We start from the raw sequence: 20,979 nt of genomic DNA, 5'->3' as shown, positions 1-20,979 counted from the left end.
TAGGGTTCCGCATAATATATTCATGTTGTCTCAACACAAATCAATTAAGTTTACTTAATTGTTTTTACTGGGGCGTTTTGCTGCCGAGTGTGACGCGGCATCTCCAAGTCCGAGGCCATGGTGCTCCACCGGAAAAAGGTGGTTAGCCATCTCCAGGTTGGAGGAAAGTCCTTACCCAAGGGGGAGGAGTTTAAGTATCTCGAAGTTTTGTTCACGATTGAGGGAAAGATGGAACGTGAAATTGACAGGTGGATTGGTGCAGCGGCAGCAGTAATGCAGTTGATGTACAGTACGAGTCCGTTGTGGTGAAGAAGGAGCTGAGCCGAAAGGCAAAGCTCTCGATTTACCGGTCAATCTATGTTCCTACTCTCACCTATGGTCATGAGCTTTGGGGTCAAGATCTCAGATACACTCGGCCGAAATGAGTTTCCTTCGAAGGGTGGCAGGGCGCACTCTTATGGATAGGGTGAGGAGCTCTGACACCTGACACCACGAGAGAAGTCAGCTGAGGTGGCTGGGGCATCTGTTTCGGATGCCTCCTGGAAGCCTACCTAGGGAGGTGTTCCAGGCATGTCCCACCGGGAGGATGCCTCGGGGAAGACCCAGGACACGCTGGAGGGACTATGTCTGGGGAGAGGGAAGGAGAGGGAGAGGGAAGTCTGGGGTTCTCTCCTAAGACTGCTGCCCCCACGACCCGGCCCCGGAAAAGCGGCAGAAAATGAATAATGAATAATTGTTTTTATAAATTTAAGTGGGTTTGATTATTCATTTATTCATTTTCTTTTCGGCTTAGACCCTTTATTAATGAGTTTTACGCAGTGGATGCCCTTCCAGCTGCAACCAATCACTGGAAAGCATACATACATACAAACAAACATACATACACTACGTACAATTAAGCTTACCCAATTCATCTATACCACATGTCTTTGGACATTGGACTCCCCACAAAAATGCCAGCTGACCCAGCCGGGGCTCGAACCAGCAACCTTCTTGCTGTGAGGCGATTGTGCTACCCACTGCGCCACCGTGCTGCCTGGATTTAAACATAAAACAATTAATTTGTCCACCCTTGTTGAAATTGTGCTTATTCAGCTCATTTAAATACATAGTTTGAACAAGCAGCAAAAATCATTTTTGAGTGATTGCATGTCTAAAATTTAGGGGAGAGCAGAGATGAAAGTAATGCGGGACAAAAGTAACAAAGCAATTTTCTCAAAGCCCTGACAACACTTGATTTCCAAACTAAATCAGCACATTCAGAGCATGCATCCCTTGAAGGAGCTGCCAAATAAAAAGTGATTTCATCACTGTGTCCCACAGTTAGGTCCAGATTGCATTTAAGCGCAAAAAGTAAATCACTGTTTAGCTGTATTTCTTTCTAATTTCAAGTTGCATTTCCTTTTTCATGTGTCAAAGTAATAATCAGTCTATAGGTTATTTACTGCTATAACACATCCTTAAGTTTTCAGTGTTTTTTTTTTTTTAAGTAAGTTGGGTATAAACAGTAGGAACTATAAAGAGTTCCTGTCAGGATGTTATTTTTGTCCCACTGCTAAAATCCATATCTTGTTTTCACTTTCACATATGGAAGTTTGGAGTGTTTCTATTTAGACGTTTTATAAACTTGCATATTACTAAAAATACATTTGTAAAAAATGATATTATGTTACTACTATAGGACGACAGGATTGCTCAGTGGTTAGCACTGTCGCCTCACAGCAAGAAGGTCGCTGGTTCGAGCAATTGTATCTGGATGGAGCCTTTATGATGCAAGCTGAGATTGCTGAGATCACAGTGATGCAATGCACTTAATGGAGCTAGTGAAGTCACTGTGAAGGGTCGGGTTAATGGTGGGGTTAAGTGAGTCCGTTAAAAAGCTGTGTTGCCGTGGGTTTCCTCCAGGTGCTTCGGTTTCCCCCACAGTCCGAAGACATGTGTTATAGGTGAATTGAATAAACTAAATGGGCCGTAGTGTATGAGTGTTGCAGCTGGAAGGGCATCCGCTGTGTATAACATATGCTGGATAAATGGGCGGTTCATTCGGTCGTGATGACCCTTGATGAATAAAGGAACTAAGCCAAAGGAAATTGAATGAAATTTAAAATGAAAATGTACATTAATATTTTTTGAAAAGACAAAAGACAAATTATGTTTGCAGTTAACATATTAACAAGGTCACATTCCCTTATATTTAATATAAACTGACGGGGTCAAAATGAACAATGTGCAATGTGATTTTAAATTTAAATTAATCTGTTATTCTACATTTATTAAAAATACCACCTGCAAATAGTGATAGACAATACCTTTGAGTTAGTAACCACAGCAAAACTACATTTCTGTCTAAAACATTAACTTTTAAAATGAGGTTTTTCCCTGTTCTCATGCACATGCATTAAAATATCCAATGTTGAAATCCTGATACACTATTTTGGAAGCTCAGTTTGTTTGGGCAAATGTAAACCTGGCAATCCCACTCAGATCTGCACTAAAACAATCAGTCTGAGATCACCAGCACAAGGTGGTCTCGGCCTTCTACAAAACAATGTATAGAGCGACTCGCTTGTGGTGAGAAAGCAATCTGAATCAACAGACCAACACACAAGGCTTTATAACAATGTATGAGTTATTACACACACACACACACACACACACACACACACACACACACACACACACACACACACACACACACACACACTGTGAAAAGCAGTTTTTTAGCTAATGCTTCTCAAAATGAATAGTGGGTTAACCGTTAACCTAAAGTAAAGACTCTCTGAAACAACGACTCGGAAGAACATATTTCAGAAAATGAAACATGAAAATTCCCAAGACTTTTCAAAATGATAATGTAATTTAACAACAGTTACAAAGAAAGCCTCAATAAGCAGACATAGCTGCTATCTATACATATCCATAACGAATATGAGCAGAATTCAGGAACATAAAATTGTGCGCTCAGACCAAAGAGATGAGAGTTGACCTGCATGAGACACATTTTGCTCTATATTTAATAATATTGTCCTGCAAAAGCGAACCAAACCAAGATGAAATTTCAACATTATAATACGATTAATCCCTGTTTGGAGACCAAGCAAACGATTTACGAGTGTGTTGTTTCCTCTGTGAATTATTCAAAATATAATGTTTTCTGTGTTCCTCTGAATACTTAAGGGTCATACTGGTTTGGATCTACATGAAGGTAATTAAACTGCACTTTATTTTATGATGTCCTTGTTACAGTTTAACATTGAATTGTTGAGTAATATTAACTAACTACATGTAACACGTTTAGGATTATGATGAAAGTTTGATTTATTTGCATGTGTAAATGTATCATTTATTGTTATCACCGTACAACGAATAAGCATATGAAATATTTGTAACAGGGACACCATGAAATGAAATAATTTTCAATTTTGGGTGCCCTATACTGTATCTCAGTTGATTCTTGAATGAAACCTGTTAATATTTCAATATATGGGTGTATTTGTCAGTTCTATAGAAGCGCTCAATGATGCAACAAGAGACAGAGTTGACATCCGGCTTGTCTTAAAAACTGTATTGAAAACCATAACATCTTGCTGAAAAAAATTAAAAATAAAATTACTTTCTCCAAAGCGATTAGTTCAGACAACATCATGACTGAGAGGAAACAAAGGAGGCTATTTAACTTTTTATCAGTCCTGAAATTGAAGGAACTAAACAATTGAAAATAAGTTATTTTTACCATCATTATAAACAATGTTCAGTTGTTCAATTCAAATTTGATTTGGGGGAAATATAAACAAATTCAGCTACTGTGTTTAATTTTTTTTATTTATAATTTTACATTTTTATATTTATCATTTTTGCAATTTAACCCTTGTGCACTGTTCAAATTTACTACCTTTATGTTAAGTTAGGGATGAAAATAGCCACTGAATTAAACCACTGTAAAAATGCATTAGATAAATATTTTTTCTCAAATTTCTTTGCATAATTTTTGATCAAAACTAATATTTATTTTGAAAATTACAGGATTTTAACTCTTTAATTGCCAAGTTCACAAATTATGTCACTGATTTGGTGAAAAAAACACACACAAACAAAAGGCAATTTTTTTAATATAAAAAGAAATTGTGGACTGCATTTTTTTAGCTTTCATCACAGTCTTGGACACGTGAACGAGTAACAACATTGGTTTTGATGCATTGTTAGATTTTCATTTTTTTCTCCCTAATTCACTGCTGGTGGCTGTTTTTGCCCCCTTGACTTCTATTACAACCACATTTGATGGTGCATAAATACACAGTCTTTGTTTTTGTTTATTCCGTGTAGTTCTAAGAGCTGAGACGCATATTTGAATTTTCTCAGACACATCAAGGTAAGCGTGCAAAGGTCACTCTCACACACTCACAGACACACATACACACACTTTAATTTGCTGTTATACTCCATATAAAATCCAGAAACTAAGCTTTTTTTTGCACAGGCCTATTAAAAGCGTAAACGGAGCCAACTGATGATCAACAGTAAAAACTACAAATTTAACCTCTTCCCAACAGGGAAAACCAACAATCAACAATGCATGATTATATGGTGTCGTGGCTTTGTAATAAAAAAATGTTGTTATGATGGATGTCAAATGGGGCAAAAACAGCCAACAACAGTAAATTATGCAGAACTTTTTTTTTTAATTAATCAAAAACAATGCATCAAAGGCGATATTGTTTTACATGTCCTGTAATTTTCTAAACAATTTAGTAGTTTTGACCAGGACTGAGGTTGAACAGATTCATGAAAAAAAAAAAAAATGTATCTGATGCATTTTTATAGCGGTTTTATTCAGTGGATGTTTTCATCCTGAACATAACAAAAGGGTAGTGTCAAAATATGTGTCAACATATGAGTTAGAGACCAAGAGAGAGACCAAAAATCATTCTGCAAGCTGAAACACAAAAAAAGTTACGACCAAATTAAGAATCAAAATTACTCCAGTGTGGATGAAAACAGTACATAAGGGTTAAACATTTAACCCAATTACTGAATTTGACCATACTTTACCCAACCCAACTTTTTGTTTTGGAAGAAAGTGTTGAAAAAACTTGTTGCATTTGGAGTTTTAATGAACAGGACACTCATGTTTAAACTTATGAGCATTATAAACTTTATGACTTCCACATATGGACCAAATGAAACTAAGTATCTTGTACTTTTGCCCTGTTTGTTCTTAACAATGTGATGTTTTAATTGCTGCAAGAACACATCACTGTTTAGCAGTATTTAAAACAAACAGCATTTTTTAGTGTGGGGAAAAATATTTGAAATATTTCATTTAAAAAAAGAAAGAAAAGTTATTTTTTTTTAGTTGGCGTTGGACCTACAAGAACTATATTAAAATTAGGTAATTAGACAATTAGAACTTATTTTGCAGTTTCTCCCTAAATAGGGAGTCTAGCAAATATTTTCAAGCATTTATGTCCATATTTGTAATGGTTGAAACCAAAAACACCTGTTCAGTTACTCCTTTTTTCTACTCACTCAATATTTACATTCTTATTTTCACAATGTTCTTATGACATTTCCTTTAAATCTAATGATGTTATTTTATTCTGCAGAGTTAGATTAACACTCATTTGAGATGTCAAATTAATTGTTTCAAGGTTAAAAAAACAAACAAACTTTGAGGCATTTTTAAAAGTGTTGAATTAACTCTGGGTTGTAAAAAACTCTGGACCTTGTTTTTTTTTTTAAATACTATTAACCTTGAAAACTTAGAAAAAGTGACTTTTAGTAACATTTTTAAAAGTTTAAAGTAATATACTGTTTGGATTGGTGTTGTATATTACATTACAAAAACCTTGTAATACGCTGCCAGTACGTTTTCTGTAATTTTACAGACTTATTTCTCTATATAATTTATTTTACATTACATTATTTCAAACATCTAAAATGTCAATAAAAGTTACTTTGTTAAACTATAAAGTTATTGATTTTTCAACATCAAAAGTCGACAGAGCAGAGATTAAGGTTCCATAAAGCAATTCACAACCGTAAATAAACTGAACATGAATCATAAAATATGAAAACTGAAAATTAACAGGTATTTTTTTACTGTGGGTAAGTGCTTCAGACAGACAGTTTTTGAAAAGAAAGTTTTAATGGAAAACACATAAATTGGAGTGAGGAAGAAATAGTCACAGTCTTACATTTATAATCCCAAATGTCCATTCAGGAATTTCTGCTGGCAGTCAGCAATATGAAGCAATATGGCATCTTTATGTACACATCTCGTATTGAGTTTGTCCAATCAATAACTCCTACACTGCACATATAGAAATAGGGACACTAATCCAGTGTTTAAGATTGTATAGCGAAACTACAGTTTACAAATGGATTAACTGTTAACTCCAAGTAAATTACAACCAGTGAGAAACGTGAAGGAAAATAACCAATGATTTTGATTACTCAGGGTTTAGAAAGATCCAGAGTTATTTTGAAGTGCAGAAAAAGTAGTGAACACCATCGTATTTCTTCTGCAATTATATTGAATTCAGCAATGATGATGAATTCTCAGATTTGAGGTACACTGTAAAAAAAATGCTGGGTTCCACACAATTGATTTGTGTTGGGGCAACATGAAGAAATTAAGCTAGCTTGTTCATTCATAGTTTCTCCTTTGGCTTAGTCCTTTACCTATTAGGGGTCGCAACAGCGCAATGAACCGCCAACCTATCTAGTATATATTTTACACAGGGGATGCCCTTCCAGCTAAAACCCAGTACTGAGAAACACCCATACACTCTCACATCCACAAACGCTACTGCCAAATAAGTTTATTTAATTCATATACTTCAAGTCTTTGGACTTTGGAGGAAACTGAAGCACCCAGAGAAAACCTCTGCGAATACGGGGATGCCAGATAGATAAGATCTAGTCCCGGACACCATCCTGTCAGAAAATGTCTGTTTTTCTGGGTATCCAGACAACAAGACAGCGGAGCCAGCCAACACCCAAATTGGTTTACCAGTATTCAACTGAATTAACAGTCTCCTATCAATATAAAGTAGGTGTTGACTGAGAAAGCTATAGAGAGGAGCAGAAGCAGGAGACGATGTAATGATGATCAAGAAAGAACAGAGTTTATTCAATAATCTTAGTTGCATATGATTTAATGATCAGAATTCGTATGACCAGGATAAATCCAACAAGAATTATGTCACAAGCAACAGCAATGGATAATTACTGCTTCACAACATTGTCCAAAGACAATACAGACCTTGAAATGGAGACTTTCTTGTATCTTTACTCATGAGAACAAGTGCCACTTGAATCCACACATATTACATTATAACAACATGGAAAAATTACATAATAATGAAGCAATAATTACATTCTAATTATAGGAAAATAGTACAAATAAAATATAAAAACATAATAAAAAGAGAAATAATAATCAATATTAATCAAATCATTAACTAATCATCAATAAAATGATAGAATGATAATTATGTAAGTGACTAATGATCTTATGATTAAATAAAATAATTAAAAGTAGAATAAATGAATATAGACAAGTTAGATTCTTCAGGGAGAACGTGCAAACTCCACACAGAAACACCAACTGACCCAGCCGGGGCTCAAACCAGTGACCTGTGAGTGCTAACCACTGAGTCACCGTGCCAGTTAGCTTATTAGTTTCTACAAATTTAAGTGGATTGAACATAAAACAATTAAGTTGTCCCCCCAAAAAACTCATTTATATAACTAGTTTGAACAAATGGTGGTTCATTCCGCTGTGGCGACCCTATTAATAAAGGGACCAAGCCGAAAAGAAAATGAATGAATGAATTTGAACAAATGGCAAACATCATTTTTTGAGTGTAATTATGTTAAAAAAAATAACTTTTTAAAAAGTCAAGGTGATTTTCCCTTTAAAACAAAAATGGCTTCATGGCATAAAAACTTTTGATTCGTTTCTTTCTGCCTCATTTGAAACTGAAAAGAGAAATGCATAACATGAAACACAGAGGTTGCTTCCCACATATACATGCAATAATCTAAAAACCTTCAACACAAATAAATCATTCTGCCGCAACTGGATTCATGTGATCCTCCCCCAGAACCTCATAAAGATCCATGTGAATGTCATTACAGATCATTTCATATAAAAAATATTTTCTTCAGAAATGTTTTGCCATCTCCAAATACGAGAAATCTCAAAAGATTTGAGAATCATTTCTCCATTTGGCTAAAAATGACTGTCATTTGCTGCCCTTTAATTGTTTCTTGTATATCTCTGCAATATGAGGCAATAAAAGACAGACATTTTATTTGTTTAATGAAGTTTACAAATGTAAAACCCAGCCTAGTGCTTCCACCCTTAGGAAATATTCTTTGATTATGGGTTTCAGAGGGAGAAGGAAAACAGCAATAAAAAGTAATTTTATCTGAGGCATGGGGGAAAATGAAAAACTCTCAGCGACACGCCTCTCTGTAATTGCTCTTACTGAGACGCTCGTGTTGTCTCATCCTTGGAGAAACATCAGGGAAAATTGCAGCAGGGGAGGAGAAGTGAGGGGTTAAGAGAATAATGGTGTGATTGATGCCTCTCAACAACTGATTCAATGATTTGCTGTTTATTTGCTTTTACTGTCCATTTCCTTTTCATGCTTGCTGGATTTGATTTGCCGGATTTATTTCAAATTAAAATGTCGCACTTTCAAAAACAACCTACTGTATGTAGGGACTAAATGTTCAGATTTTCATGTATTATTTGCTTTTCTTATTGCCAAAGCTATAGCACAAAACTTAAACAAGGTCTTTCTCAACTTTTTAAACTGTCTAAAGACTATAGACTGATTTTTATTTGAAGGACTCTGACGTTGTTGCTAGGAAGTCAAAAGAATGCGACACTTATCTGAAAGTCTCATATTCATTCTGAAAGAAATGCTTGTAATGTTCAGTATTATATACAGCAGCGTCAAATGTTCTTGCAAAGAAAAGAGATTTATTTTTAAATGTATTTTCACATTGCCAGTTTTATAGTCTGTGGAGATGAATATGGCTTCAATGCAATGCATTGTGGGACTATAGGGTCACAGAGTTGCAGTCAAATGTTTAAGATTGTATTGTAGGAGTAGATAGAGGCATCTAACATCACATACATTCACAGATAAGCATTATGGTCCCCTTTTAAAGGGATAGTTCACCCTAAAATGCTCACTTTCAAACATTTAGTTTGGGTTTCTTTCTGTTACTGAACAACAACAAAGATATTTTGAAGAAAGCTTGAAACCTGTAACCATCGACATCCATAGAAAAAACAAATACTATGGAAGTCAATGGTTACCAGTTTTCAACCTTCATTCATTCATTCATTCACTTATTCATTCATTCATTTTTCTTCAACTTAGTCACTTCATTCATCAGTGGTCGGCACAGTGGGATAAACCCGCCAACTTATCCAGCATATGTTTTACACAGTGAATGCCCTTCCAGCTGCAACCTAGTACAGGGAAACATTCATACACACTCATTCACACACATATACTATGGCCAATTTAGTTTATTCAATTCACCTAGTGCATGTCTTTGGACTGTAGGGGAAACTGGAGCACCCGGAGGAAACCCAGGCTAACACGGGGAGAACATGCAAACTCCAGACAGAAATGCCAACTGACCAAGCCGCGACTCGAACCAGTGACCTTCTTGCTGTGAGGCGACAGTACCAAACCACTGAGCCACCATGTCACCCAGTTTTCAGTTCAGTATTTAGTTCATGCAAGTTCAGTTGAATTCCTGCTTCTGTTTATCTTTGCTAACACAAAAGCTACAGTCCTGTGTTTATATTACTCAGTGTGTTCAGAATGACGGATGTTTGCTGTATTGCTACAGGCATTCTCAATGGTGGCATGGAAATGTTTCTAACATGGAAGCAAGTTTTACAGTTGCATAAATCATTGCCAACTTCAGTGAATAAGACTGAATGCTGATGAGATTTAAATATATTTCCATAAGAGAATCTAAGCAGTGTCCAAAAGTTATTAATAAATGTGGCCATGTTTTTCCTGTGGTGATTTGTGCCTGGTTCCTTCTTTATGGCTTACTGCTACAAGTTATGCAACACACTAAGACATTCACAATACATATAAATGATTAGAAGTGATTTTAATTACCTCATCTGTCAACATTATGCCAGTCAATCGCAGAATTTATATTGTACTTGCATTGAAGTAAATATTGTGGAGCTGAAAGCTGAAGGCTGAATGCTTAATCATAATCTTAACACATTATCAGATGCTTTCTTAACTGCTGTTGTTTTCTCATTGCTGTTGCTTTTCCTGAGCATTTTATAGATAGATAGATAGATAGATAGATAGATAGATAGATAGATAGATAGATAGATAGATAGATAGATAGATAGATAGATAGATAGATAGATAGATAGATAGATAGATAGATAGATAGATAGATAGATAGATAGATAGATAGATAGACATCGGCAGTAATTTTCACAATACTAGATAAGATGGTACTCTATTTGTACAGTATGCAAAGGTACTGTATGTGATGTGATTTGTTCAATTAAAATAAAATTTAGTTTGATTATTTTGGTTTCCTATATATAGACTTGATGCTCAAATACAGCGGTATATTATGTGCCACATACACATTTTTCTTGACTCTTTTTTGTAATAAAAATGACGCATTTATAACAGGGCTGTCCAAGGAGGGGAAACCTAATTGTGATTTTTCTGAAATTGCTATTTTGATTCCATTTGCGATTTTAATTTAGCAAACAGCTCAAAATTCTGAATGGTATATAATAATAATATAATAAATAATATAAATAAATATAGCCTATATGCAGTGTGTAGCCATTTTATATGAATTAAGTCTATGCACTTAGACAGTTTTATACATTATTGCATGATAATTAAAAACTGTTAACAAAAAACAGTTCTACCATGGTTTTAGATCCCTCATGGGCAAACCCAAGTTGATTCAGTAGCCGCGTTTCCACTATCGCGCCTAAAGCGAGCGAGCCAGGGCGAGCCAAGGCCAGTCGCGTTTCCACTATCACTTCCGGGGCGTAATCGGGCCAAAGCGGGGCTTCCTTGGGGCCAGCGTCCGGCCTTTTTCGGCCCGCCGAATACCTTGGGCCAAGGAGGGCCAACTGGGGCTTCGGGGCGGGGTTACATACAAAGGCGGAGTTTTCCTGTCAGGTAAAGAGGAGACAAGATGCTTTCTTCCCTTACATTTGTTTTGCTATCGTCGTTCTCGTCGCTTGGCTGCTCTTTTGCACCTTGCAGCCAAAATCTGTGTTCGAAGTAAATGCCGCCGAACTCGAATGTCCTTATCCAGGGATCGCTGTCTGGCCTTACACTAACAGACCACAAACAGTAACAAAGCAATCGCTTCGGTGTTCTCCATCTTCCAGCTCTCGTAGTGATGCCAGGTTGTGTTTGTGGTTATAATTTGAGTTTTTTGTTCCCGCTGAAGTGGGCGGGTTGTGTGACGGGTTGTGTGACGTTTGATTCGGGGGAAGTTCTGGGGGCGGTGTTTGCGTGACGCGCTGCGAGCAACTAGCCCGACAGTGGAAACTCGACATGATTTCGGCCTCATTTCTCAACCTCCCGGGCTATTGGCCCGGCCTGGCCCGATTAAAGCCCTGGCTCGCACTGGCCCGATAGTGGAAATGCGGCTAGTGAGGGCATGGCAAGGCTATAGGTTGCCCATGTATTTGACTTCAGAGTTGGTAAACCAATCTCACATAGAATCCACATGGGCCTAATTGGTTCTAATGTGTAGGTCACATGTAGAAAACCCAAGTGGGCAACACACAGGTATCCTACGTAAATTAAACATGTTAGACATTCATTCATTTTCTTTTCAGCTTAGTCCCTTTATTAATCCGGGGTCGCCACAGCGGAATGAACTACTTATCCAGCACATGTTTTCCGCAGCGGACGCCCTTCCAGCTGCAACCCATCTCTGGGAAACATTCATACATACTCATTCACACTCATACACTACGGAAAATTTAGCCTACCCAATTCACCTGTACCGCATGTCTTTGGACTGTGGGGGAAACCAAAGCACCCGGAGAAAACCGACGCGAACGCCGGGAGAACATGCAAACTCCAAACAGGAACGCCAAATGACCCAGCCGAGGCTCGCACCAGCGAACTTCATGCTGTAAGGCGACAGCACTACCTACTGCACCACTGCATCGCCCATGTTATACATGGACAAACAAATCCCATATAGGTTGCTTATGTAGGTCACAAGTAGTGTCTGGAATTCCCACCTGGGTTTGCCCATGTGGTTTTCCCAAATTACAAACCAATTACAAAGGGCTTTGAGAAAATCACTTTGTTACTTTTGTCCCCACTCACCCCTACATATATAAACATTTTTTAATTTTACATAAACCCGCTAAAAACGGGTGCTCCGGTTTCCCCGACAATCCAAAGACATGCGCTACAGGTGAATTGAATAAGCTAAATTGCCCATAGTGTATGTGTGTGAATGCAAGAGTGTATAGGTGTTTCTCAGAGTTGGGTTGCAACTGGAAGGGCATCTGCTGCGTAAAACATATGCTGAATAAGTTGGAGGTTCATTCAGCTGTGGCGACCCCTGATTAATAAAGGGACTAAGCCAAAATGAAAATTAAACGAGTGAATGAATGGTCTGACCATTTGTTAGAGGAACTGCTTTTCATTCCAAGATGTTTATTCCCTATGCAAAAAAGTCTTTACAAGTCTATTCCTATTCTTTATCCCATGCATCTAAATGTCATATTTTCATATTTACTGTTCATGAATATGAACAATCATCAAATGTTATGATGAATGATAAGACGCCATTTTTTCAATTACCTTTGAAAATGATCTTTTGAGGCACAGGCTTTATGATTTAAGGCATGCTTTTCTATTTTGAATGAACTAAAATTCCTCAGATAAAGTAGCATAAATATTTGTCTCATCCTTTGGTGGCCTAAAAATAGGGCTATTTGGTGGAAATGGCAACATTCATCTAACAGAGATTTATATCCAGTTGATGAACAGATTTTGCATATCAATGCAGGCATCGGAGATTGAAATCCATTCCGTTTTACAGATCGCTTTTTGATGCCTTTCCATTATGAGGATGTCACCCTAAGGTCGAATGAAAATGCCATCTCAGTCTAAGCCGAGCAGTTTTGCTGATGGCTCAGAGCCCACTCCAAGATGGTGAAATATCCCCTTATAGGTTAACCTCAGTCTCCACAATGATAACAGAGAAACAGACGCTGGCAGTGTTTTGTAATAGATGCTCCTTTATTGTATGCTGCATGTTAATGAGCAATAGGATTTGCATTTTGGGGGATGGTTGTGTAAACAGTCCAGATTGAAATTCAGATCTCACTCACTTGCTAAGAGTTTGCAGTGACTGTTGTGTTTTATTAGGGGAAATGTCTTAAAGGGGCTGTTTTTAAAATAGTTACTGTATATATTAGTCACTTTTTAGTGCCAGTGTGTGCCAATCCTTTATCATTTAATTGATAAATTATATAGTTTTTAGATCCTTTAAGATGCCAATTATATTTTCACTAACAATATAGCATTTAAAGAATATAAGTCAGCAATCCTACTCCTCTAATCCTAACCATAACATTTCCTGACAAGTACAGTGACAATAATTTAAGTACATTAATAAATGTAATAATTTATGTAGTTAAAATGCTAAGTGATATTAAAAGTAGCGTTTTTTTTTTTTGTTTTGTTTTTTATTCACTGTCCAACACATTAGTTACAACAAGGTACAAACAAGCTGGGGAAAAAATATCTTGATCACTGAAAATAACCGCTACACATTTGTCATTCGAATACGCCACCAGAAAATGTTGCAGCCTGTAGACAAGCAGGTGAGCTTTTGATTTTACTGCCATAAAACTTGTGAAGCTTCTTTGAGTTTGTAACATTTGAGAGTTTTGTAGCGAAGACAAGAGCCAACGAGCATTTGATTCCACTGATTTCCCTACTTCTTGAATATGTTACAGTTTCTGCTGACACTGGAGTTAAAGTTTGCTGAATAAAAGTTTGAATCTGTTGCTCACAGTTGTATTGATTCTGAGGATTTGGTCTACAGCAGATGGAAAAAAAAAAAAGATTATACCTTTCCTTTTATGATTTTTTATGTTGTGTGCATTTTATGCTTCTATTGTGAGTCACAGCGTGGCTGAAAATTTGCATTTTGTGTCCCAAACACTAGAAATATTGCAAAGGTAGCAGTTAAAAGTTTAGTTTTGCACTATTTTTGCACGGCAAATGTGACAGGGTACACGTTAATGTCCACTGCTGTATGGACATCCGTTATGTTAATGTACAAAATAAACCTGATTTAATGTCCACAAACCGGGATTGAAGCATTTTATTTTATAATTGTACTGATATGCGACTGTGGTGATGAATTACGTAGAGATTTTACTGTCTTTATTACAAACATGCACTGATTTTAAAAATGTTTTCAACTTGTAAAACTCTTTGTTGAGGTGCAGCCCATCACAGAGAGCTGAACAGATCTTTTAATCCCAGTTGCTTTGCGCTACTTGCTTTGTCGTTACTACAGAGACATTTTAATACGCAGCTGTCAATCAATTCGGTGGGCAGGGAAACTGCACTCCTACAGTACGTCACGGTGGGCCTCAAAATGGGAGGGATTTGCATCCTATTTTAATGTCTGGAAATTTAAAGAGATTTATTGTGTTTCTTTCCCTCTAATATGACTGTAGGCACACTATACCTGCACACAATCCTGTCCAAACAGCTTACAAAAGATGATTTTCATCACAGGTGTCCTTTAAGATTTTAAAGTCTTTATTAAACTTATGTAATTCTTTGATTATTCTTTAAAGGAGTCATATGATATTTCTAAATAGAACATATTGCATATTCGGTGTAATGCAATGCTTAACTGGTTTAAGATAAACAACATTATTTTTCACATATTGCACATTATTGTTGCTTTTTTCTGCCCTGCTTTTCTGAAATGTGAAGATTTTTACAAAGCGCATCCTTGCGAAAAAGCCTGGTGTACTCTGGTTGGTGAGCTATCCTGTGTGTTGTGATTGGCTGAATACCTCAATCGTGTAACAGAAATGTTAAGCCTCTACTACTATGTTACTTCAAGGCTGTATCTGATCCAGAAAATGCAGATGGTCAAGTCGATTGATTGGTCAACTTTGCCAGCGTAACTTGAGCAGAACTGATTTATATAAGTTTTATTTGACATAAAATGTTTTGCTTTCACAACGAAATGCACAAAGTCTCCACGAAATAGTGGGGTCGGAGAATAGCTTTGCATCAAATGATCCCTTTAATAAATGTCATTTTAAAATATACCATTGATTTAACAAAATAACATTATTATTTTAGTATTCTTAAGAACTTATTTGTGAGTACTGTTATATTGTAAATTTACAGTGCTCAGCATGATTGAGTACACCCCATTTTGAAAATGAATATTTTTCTCCATTTCTCAGTGAATATAGGCAATTGATCTTGGTGCATTTAAACAAAGGAGATTTATTAAACAGATATAATTATTAAAATAATATTTTACTCACTAAACAGATTTAGAAATTGAAAAAAATACTATTAAATTCAAGCAAAATGTTGCAAAAATAAATTACAACCTACAAATGTTCAACTAAATTTTTCAATTTTTGCTTTACTTTACTTTTCCTTTTTTTTTTGTTTTTTTTTTTTCTATAACATAAATTTGGCTGTACTAGTTTTTGGACCATTATCGTAAGTTATTTTGTTAACTCCAGATCTGGCTTTAGTACTGACTAATCTAATGTATATGCACAAATATAATATTGTAGAGCTCCTATTAAAAATATGAATTTAAAAGATGTAATGTAAATAAATGTACATTAAGTAAAACCACACTACCTAAAATTAACAAATATTCAAGATATTTTATATTGTAAATTGACACTCAACTAACATGTACATTTGTCATTTTCTCATGCTGTATGTTTATTTTGTGTTATTTTGTTTAGTACCCGTTTTTAAAAACCAGCAAAAAAATATCATTACGGTTTTGTTTTATTCTGCAAGTGTATTTTTTAGGACGTAGGATATTTGCTATAAATTACATCAATGACAAGAGAGAAAAATGCCACCTATGCTTATGATTGGTGCTGTCTTCATCTGGGCAACAGCACAAGAAAAAAATGCAAAAGTGATTCTTCAGCACCTGACTTACAGATGAAAAACCCAAGGTCGCAAGTTGAGCATTTCAATACTTTTACCTTCGTTTCCCTGGGAACACTTTTTTTTACACTTAATCAACCTGTACAATGGTTTTCTCTGCCTAAGCAGCGAGTCGCTGATTGCTTTTGTTGCATGGCAGCACAATCTTCTTTCTTGAACAAGCCCACATCTTCTGTCTTGTTAAAACACTGAAAGTAGCTCTGACTTATGCAAACCCTTACCATCAAGTGTGTGATGGGGCTAAGAATCACATAATCCTCCAAACATTTGCTTTTAAATGAAAATACAGAACTCAGTCAGACATGGGATTACAAAGAACAATATCTTTGATCTGAAAAATGAAATGAAATAAAGCACTGCCAAAATAGCTCTAAAAGAAGTCAAAGCATTACATGTTATGCTATGCGATGCGATGAAAAGCAACAGTAAACAAAGTGTTCCGTAAACATTTTCATTCATTTTACAGCTCCATTGGTGGGTCACTATTCAACCATTTCATTCCTGAAAAAAAAAAGATTGGCTGTGTACGAATCTGTCACGATCACCAGCAATCCAGAGTCCAGACTTGCAGATCCCTGGTAAATATACACCATCGCCTACACTACAATTCTGTCACTTTATGAACTACATATCCCGTCAATCACAGATGATTACACACACACAGCTGGGAATTGATCAAAGTCTGATTACACAGACTATATACACTGCTCACATTCCCACACACTTTGTTTTGTCTGTAAGCATTACAAAGCATTTTGCCCATCTGTCTTGCCATGACTTTGACCCGTTGTGTTGCTTATTGTTCTTATTGCTTCTTTGCTGCCTATCCTGAGCTTTTGCCTGTTTTTGACAATGCTTTTTTGGATTTCCCTTATGCACCTGTTTTTGACCATTACCTGCATGATTTTTCTTTAAAGACTCCACACTTAGCTATTGCTTGATATAAATTTGCAGATTTGGCATCCTGTCAAACCCTGAGCTAAGAGATACTTGAGCCCAGGGCTCCCGTCTGGTCATGTAGCATGACTTGGGGTCCGAGATCAGGTAGGCTCGATCAATCATATCACATGCTCCTTTCGAAATTCGTTTATAAAACTTTATTTAATAAACTGCATGTGGATCGGCACGTCTGTTGTCCAGCGTCCACTCCGTAACAGAATTGGATGATTGAATGATTGTCATGAATGATTATTCATTCATAAAAAAGAAGCCTGATTTGTTGCTGGATAAATTAGTCTTGTAAACGAAGTTGAGTGAGTGATTCAATAATTCAACAAAAATTCAGGCCTGCATCCAAAATAAGACACCTCACTTCTAAAACAATATGAAAAACAGCACTATGTCTACATTTACAATATTCCAATGACATCTCACGGCATTTCAGAAATTTTTTGATTTAGTGGCTAGTTCGCATTAAATTGTACAATCTAATTGGTACGATTTGGTACGATTTGCTTATCCCCCAATGACTGAACTCATATGACTGAACTCCCCACTAAACTGACAAAACATAAACTAGTTACGTTTCCTCATGAGATCAGGCCATATTTATAAAAGAGTAGGCAACAAAAATTACTTAAGCTACTGTTTTTAAGGAGCCTTTGAACACATTGATACATTGTTTAAATTGTTTTCTAATCTCATCATAGAAGGTACAGTAAGTGCAAAAAATCTTGAGAGGGGTCTGGCTGCAGACTCGGTGAAGTGCAATCTGAGCTGCATGCAATGCTTTCTAATGGGTTCACCCAACCCTACTCCTCACAGTGACATCACTAGCTCCTTTAAGTGCATCGTGTCTGGCAATGCAGTATCTCTGAGAAATGCAATCTCAGCTTGTATCATAAAGGCTGCAACCATTGAAAAATCTCTAGAAACTATATAAAAGCCTATTTAGAGCCCAAGGTATTGGCCCTAAAATGGAAAGGTCTAATTTTTCTTTATTTGGAAAGGTTGTGAATATTAATGAGCTCTGCTCTCACGGTGCTCTTGGCTCATTTCTCTAATTCTCACACAGCATGATGTACTCAGACATACATATGAGCAAAATAATCATACTTCATTTGTCAAAAAAATATTTGAACAAACTGAATAGATGTCTTGTCAAATGACAATCATTTCAACTGAAATGGAGAAGAGGTTCATTTTAGGAAGACGTGAGCTACCTGTCGAACTGCTTCTGAGTTGTGTTGTGGATGAAATACAGGCTAGTTTATCAATGCATAAACATGATTTAACCCTTATATTAAGCAATGGGGATGGTGGCCTCATTTCAAACATCCATTGCAATATGCATGTTTAACTAATTTAACAGTTAAACAGACATTATGCCTATTTGAGAAAGCATTGATTAAATGTATGATCCGTTTTTCCTGAATTTTCCACTCTGCCGATGAGCTGTGATGAGAGGATATACCTGACAACTATATAATGCCAGTCTCATTTTCAAAATAACAGTCCCACATACATAAGAAATATAACAAGCAGTGTTCAACTCTGAAAATAAAGGGGAAAATATAATCTGTTGTAATCACAGTAGGAAATAGTATGGTCAATCAAATGCTGCTGGGGCAGGCATATTAATGATTCTATTTGGAACGTCACAGCCAGTGTTTTTTTCAAATTGGCCTGTTTTCACTCTCAATGGATTTATATGAGAATGAGGAAACAATGGCTCCTTAGGTTCACGTATTCCATTACAATGTACTGAACTCTTAATTTACATCTATACATATTTCCACATTTTTATTCAGACTTCAGACTTTTATTCTACCTTTAAGAGATTCCTAATAATGCCACGAGAGATATCATTACGTTAATTATGATAAATGTAGGTTTCTGCTGATAAGACTGGAATTTTATTTCCTTTTGGGAGCAATAACTATGCCACGGAGTAGAACATGTTTCTGGATTAACATTTATGCTGATCCTGGAACAACATTTCAATCGGCCAATCAGAATAAAGGTGTACTTTTACCATTTAGGTTAAGTTTAGGCTTACGGTTAGGTTTATGGCTTTCTAAATGATTGTTATCCAATTATTATTCCCCTCTGATATTGGGAATAATTTACAGCTATGGTTGGGTTTAGGGGTAATAGGTATGACTTACATTTTGGAACAAAAATGCTGTTCCAGGATCAACATAGATGTTAATCCAGGATCTCATCGTACTTGGCAAAATCATGACGCAAACAATAACTCCATATATTGTGCACTTAAAATATTTGCAAGTTTTCAGAAATTTTACATTCACAAACAGCTGCACACTAAGTGAATCAAAACATGGACACTTAAAAGACTGGACCCATAAAGGAACTTGTAACCTACCCAGCAAGCATTTTTTGTTTTTAAAAAAGTCTAATAGACGTCTAAACATAGTCGTCTTTGTTAAAACAAGGCTAAATTTGGGCTGTCAGTGAAAATCTAATAGATGTCAAAGAATAGGCCAAAACTAGACTAGTCATCAAATAAACATAAATGACTGACTACACATATAAAGTCTGTCTAATCTGTCTGTTTTGGGCTATTCTTTAAATTTTTACTGACAGCCCAAGTTTAGCCTTGTTTTAGCCAAGCTGTCTACGTTTAGATGTCTATTAAACACAAAATTATTTGTTGGGTACTGGCATATTGAGGTTATTTGAAGAAAGATTTACTGAAAAAAGGTGTGCTCATGCCATACCCTAAATACGAAATTCAGACTAGTAAAAAGCAATCGTCAAACTTAGATATTTGAGAGCTTCATTTAGTGAGTCTGAAGACGTGTGTTAGGGTTAAGTAATTTAGTAAACTCCAATTTTTTGTAATGGCAGTACGGTGTGAATGGAGCTAAAGACTGGACAGAATGTTTGGCAGAGGAACTGACAGAGGAAAAGAATTCTTTGGAATGTCACTGAACCAATAAAACTCTACAAAACCCTCCAGTCACAGATTAACAGAGGGATTTTGACATAACAGTCCTTAACGTAATGAAGAAAATGAGAAGACCGCCAATCGCTGAGATGATAATGATGCTGCTGTGTGTTTTAATGTGACTCTTGAGAGCGACTCTGACCTGCTGACACACACTCAGCTGTGAACACACCGCTGCACAGTCACTTCCTCTTCAGCGACTCTGTGTAGTAGTTCTAATTGTGGACTAATGGTCTAAAAAGAACATGACACAGAGACATCCAGTCCTGGAAATGAGACAGGAAAAGGGCCTGAGAAGAGGAAACAGACAGTTGGGCCGATCAGCGCGTAATGAGATAATCAAACTATTGTCTTTTTCATCGTGTTATCTGGCATTTCAGATTGCGTGGCCTGACGTAGCGCTACGCTGCTCTGGGATCAGTGATGTGGGAAATGCATTAACCCTGCGCTCTCTGGCCGAGTGAGAGGAGCAGTCCCATGGGACAGTGGCGCTGGCTTCTGCCAATGTTATTTCCCGGACAGATTGCACACTTATTGCATTTTGACCTGTTTGGCAGGCCAGTATTGATTTTTGAAGCATTACAGCAATATGAGGATGAAAGCGTTTCTCTGAGGGAAGGCTGCAATAAGCTTGTTTGCTACCTCTTCTCACTTCTGGCTTTGTTGTTTTTGTGTGTTCGCCGCTAGTCGATAAAATAAATTCTACCAAAGATTCGGAAATATCACCCAGCACGTGGCTTCCTCTTTGGAACGTTAATCAAATAAGGAACGATCTCATTTCCATAAGACATCGCATCTCTGCTCTGTGTTGTTCGT

This window comes from Danio aesculapii, chromosome 2 (assembly GCF_903798145.1).
Source record: "Danio aesculapii chromosome 2, fDanAes4.1, whole genome shotgun sequence".
Classification (NCBI taxonomy): Eukaryota; Metazoa; Chordata; class Actinopteri; order Cypriniformes; family Danionidae; genus Danio; species Danio aesculapii.
Note: the sequence above shows the minus strand (reverse complement) of the source record.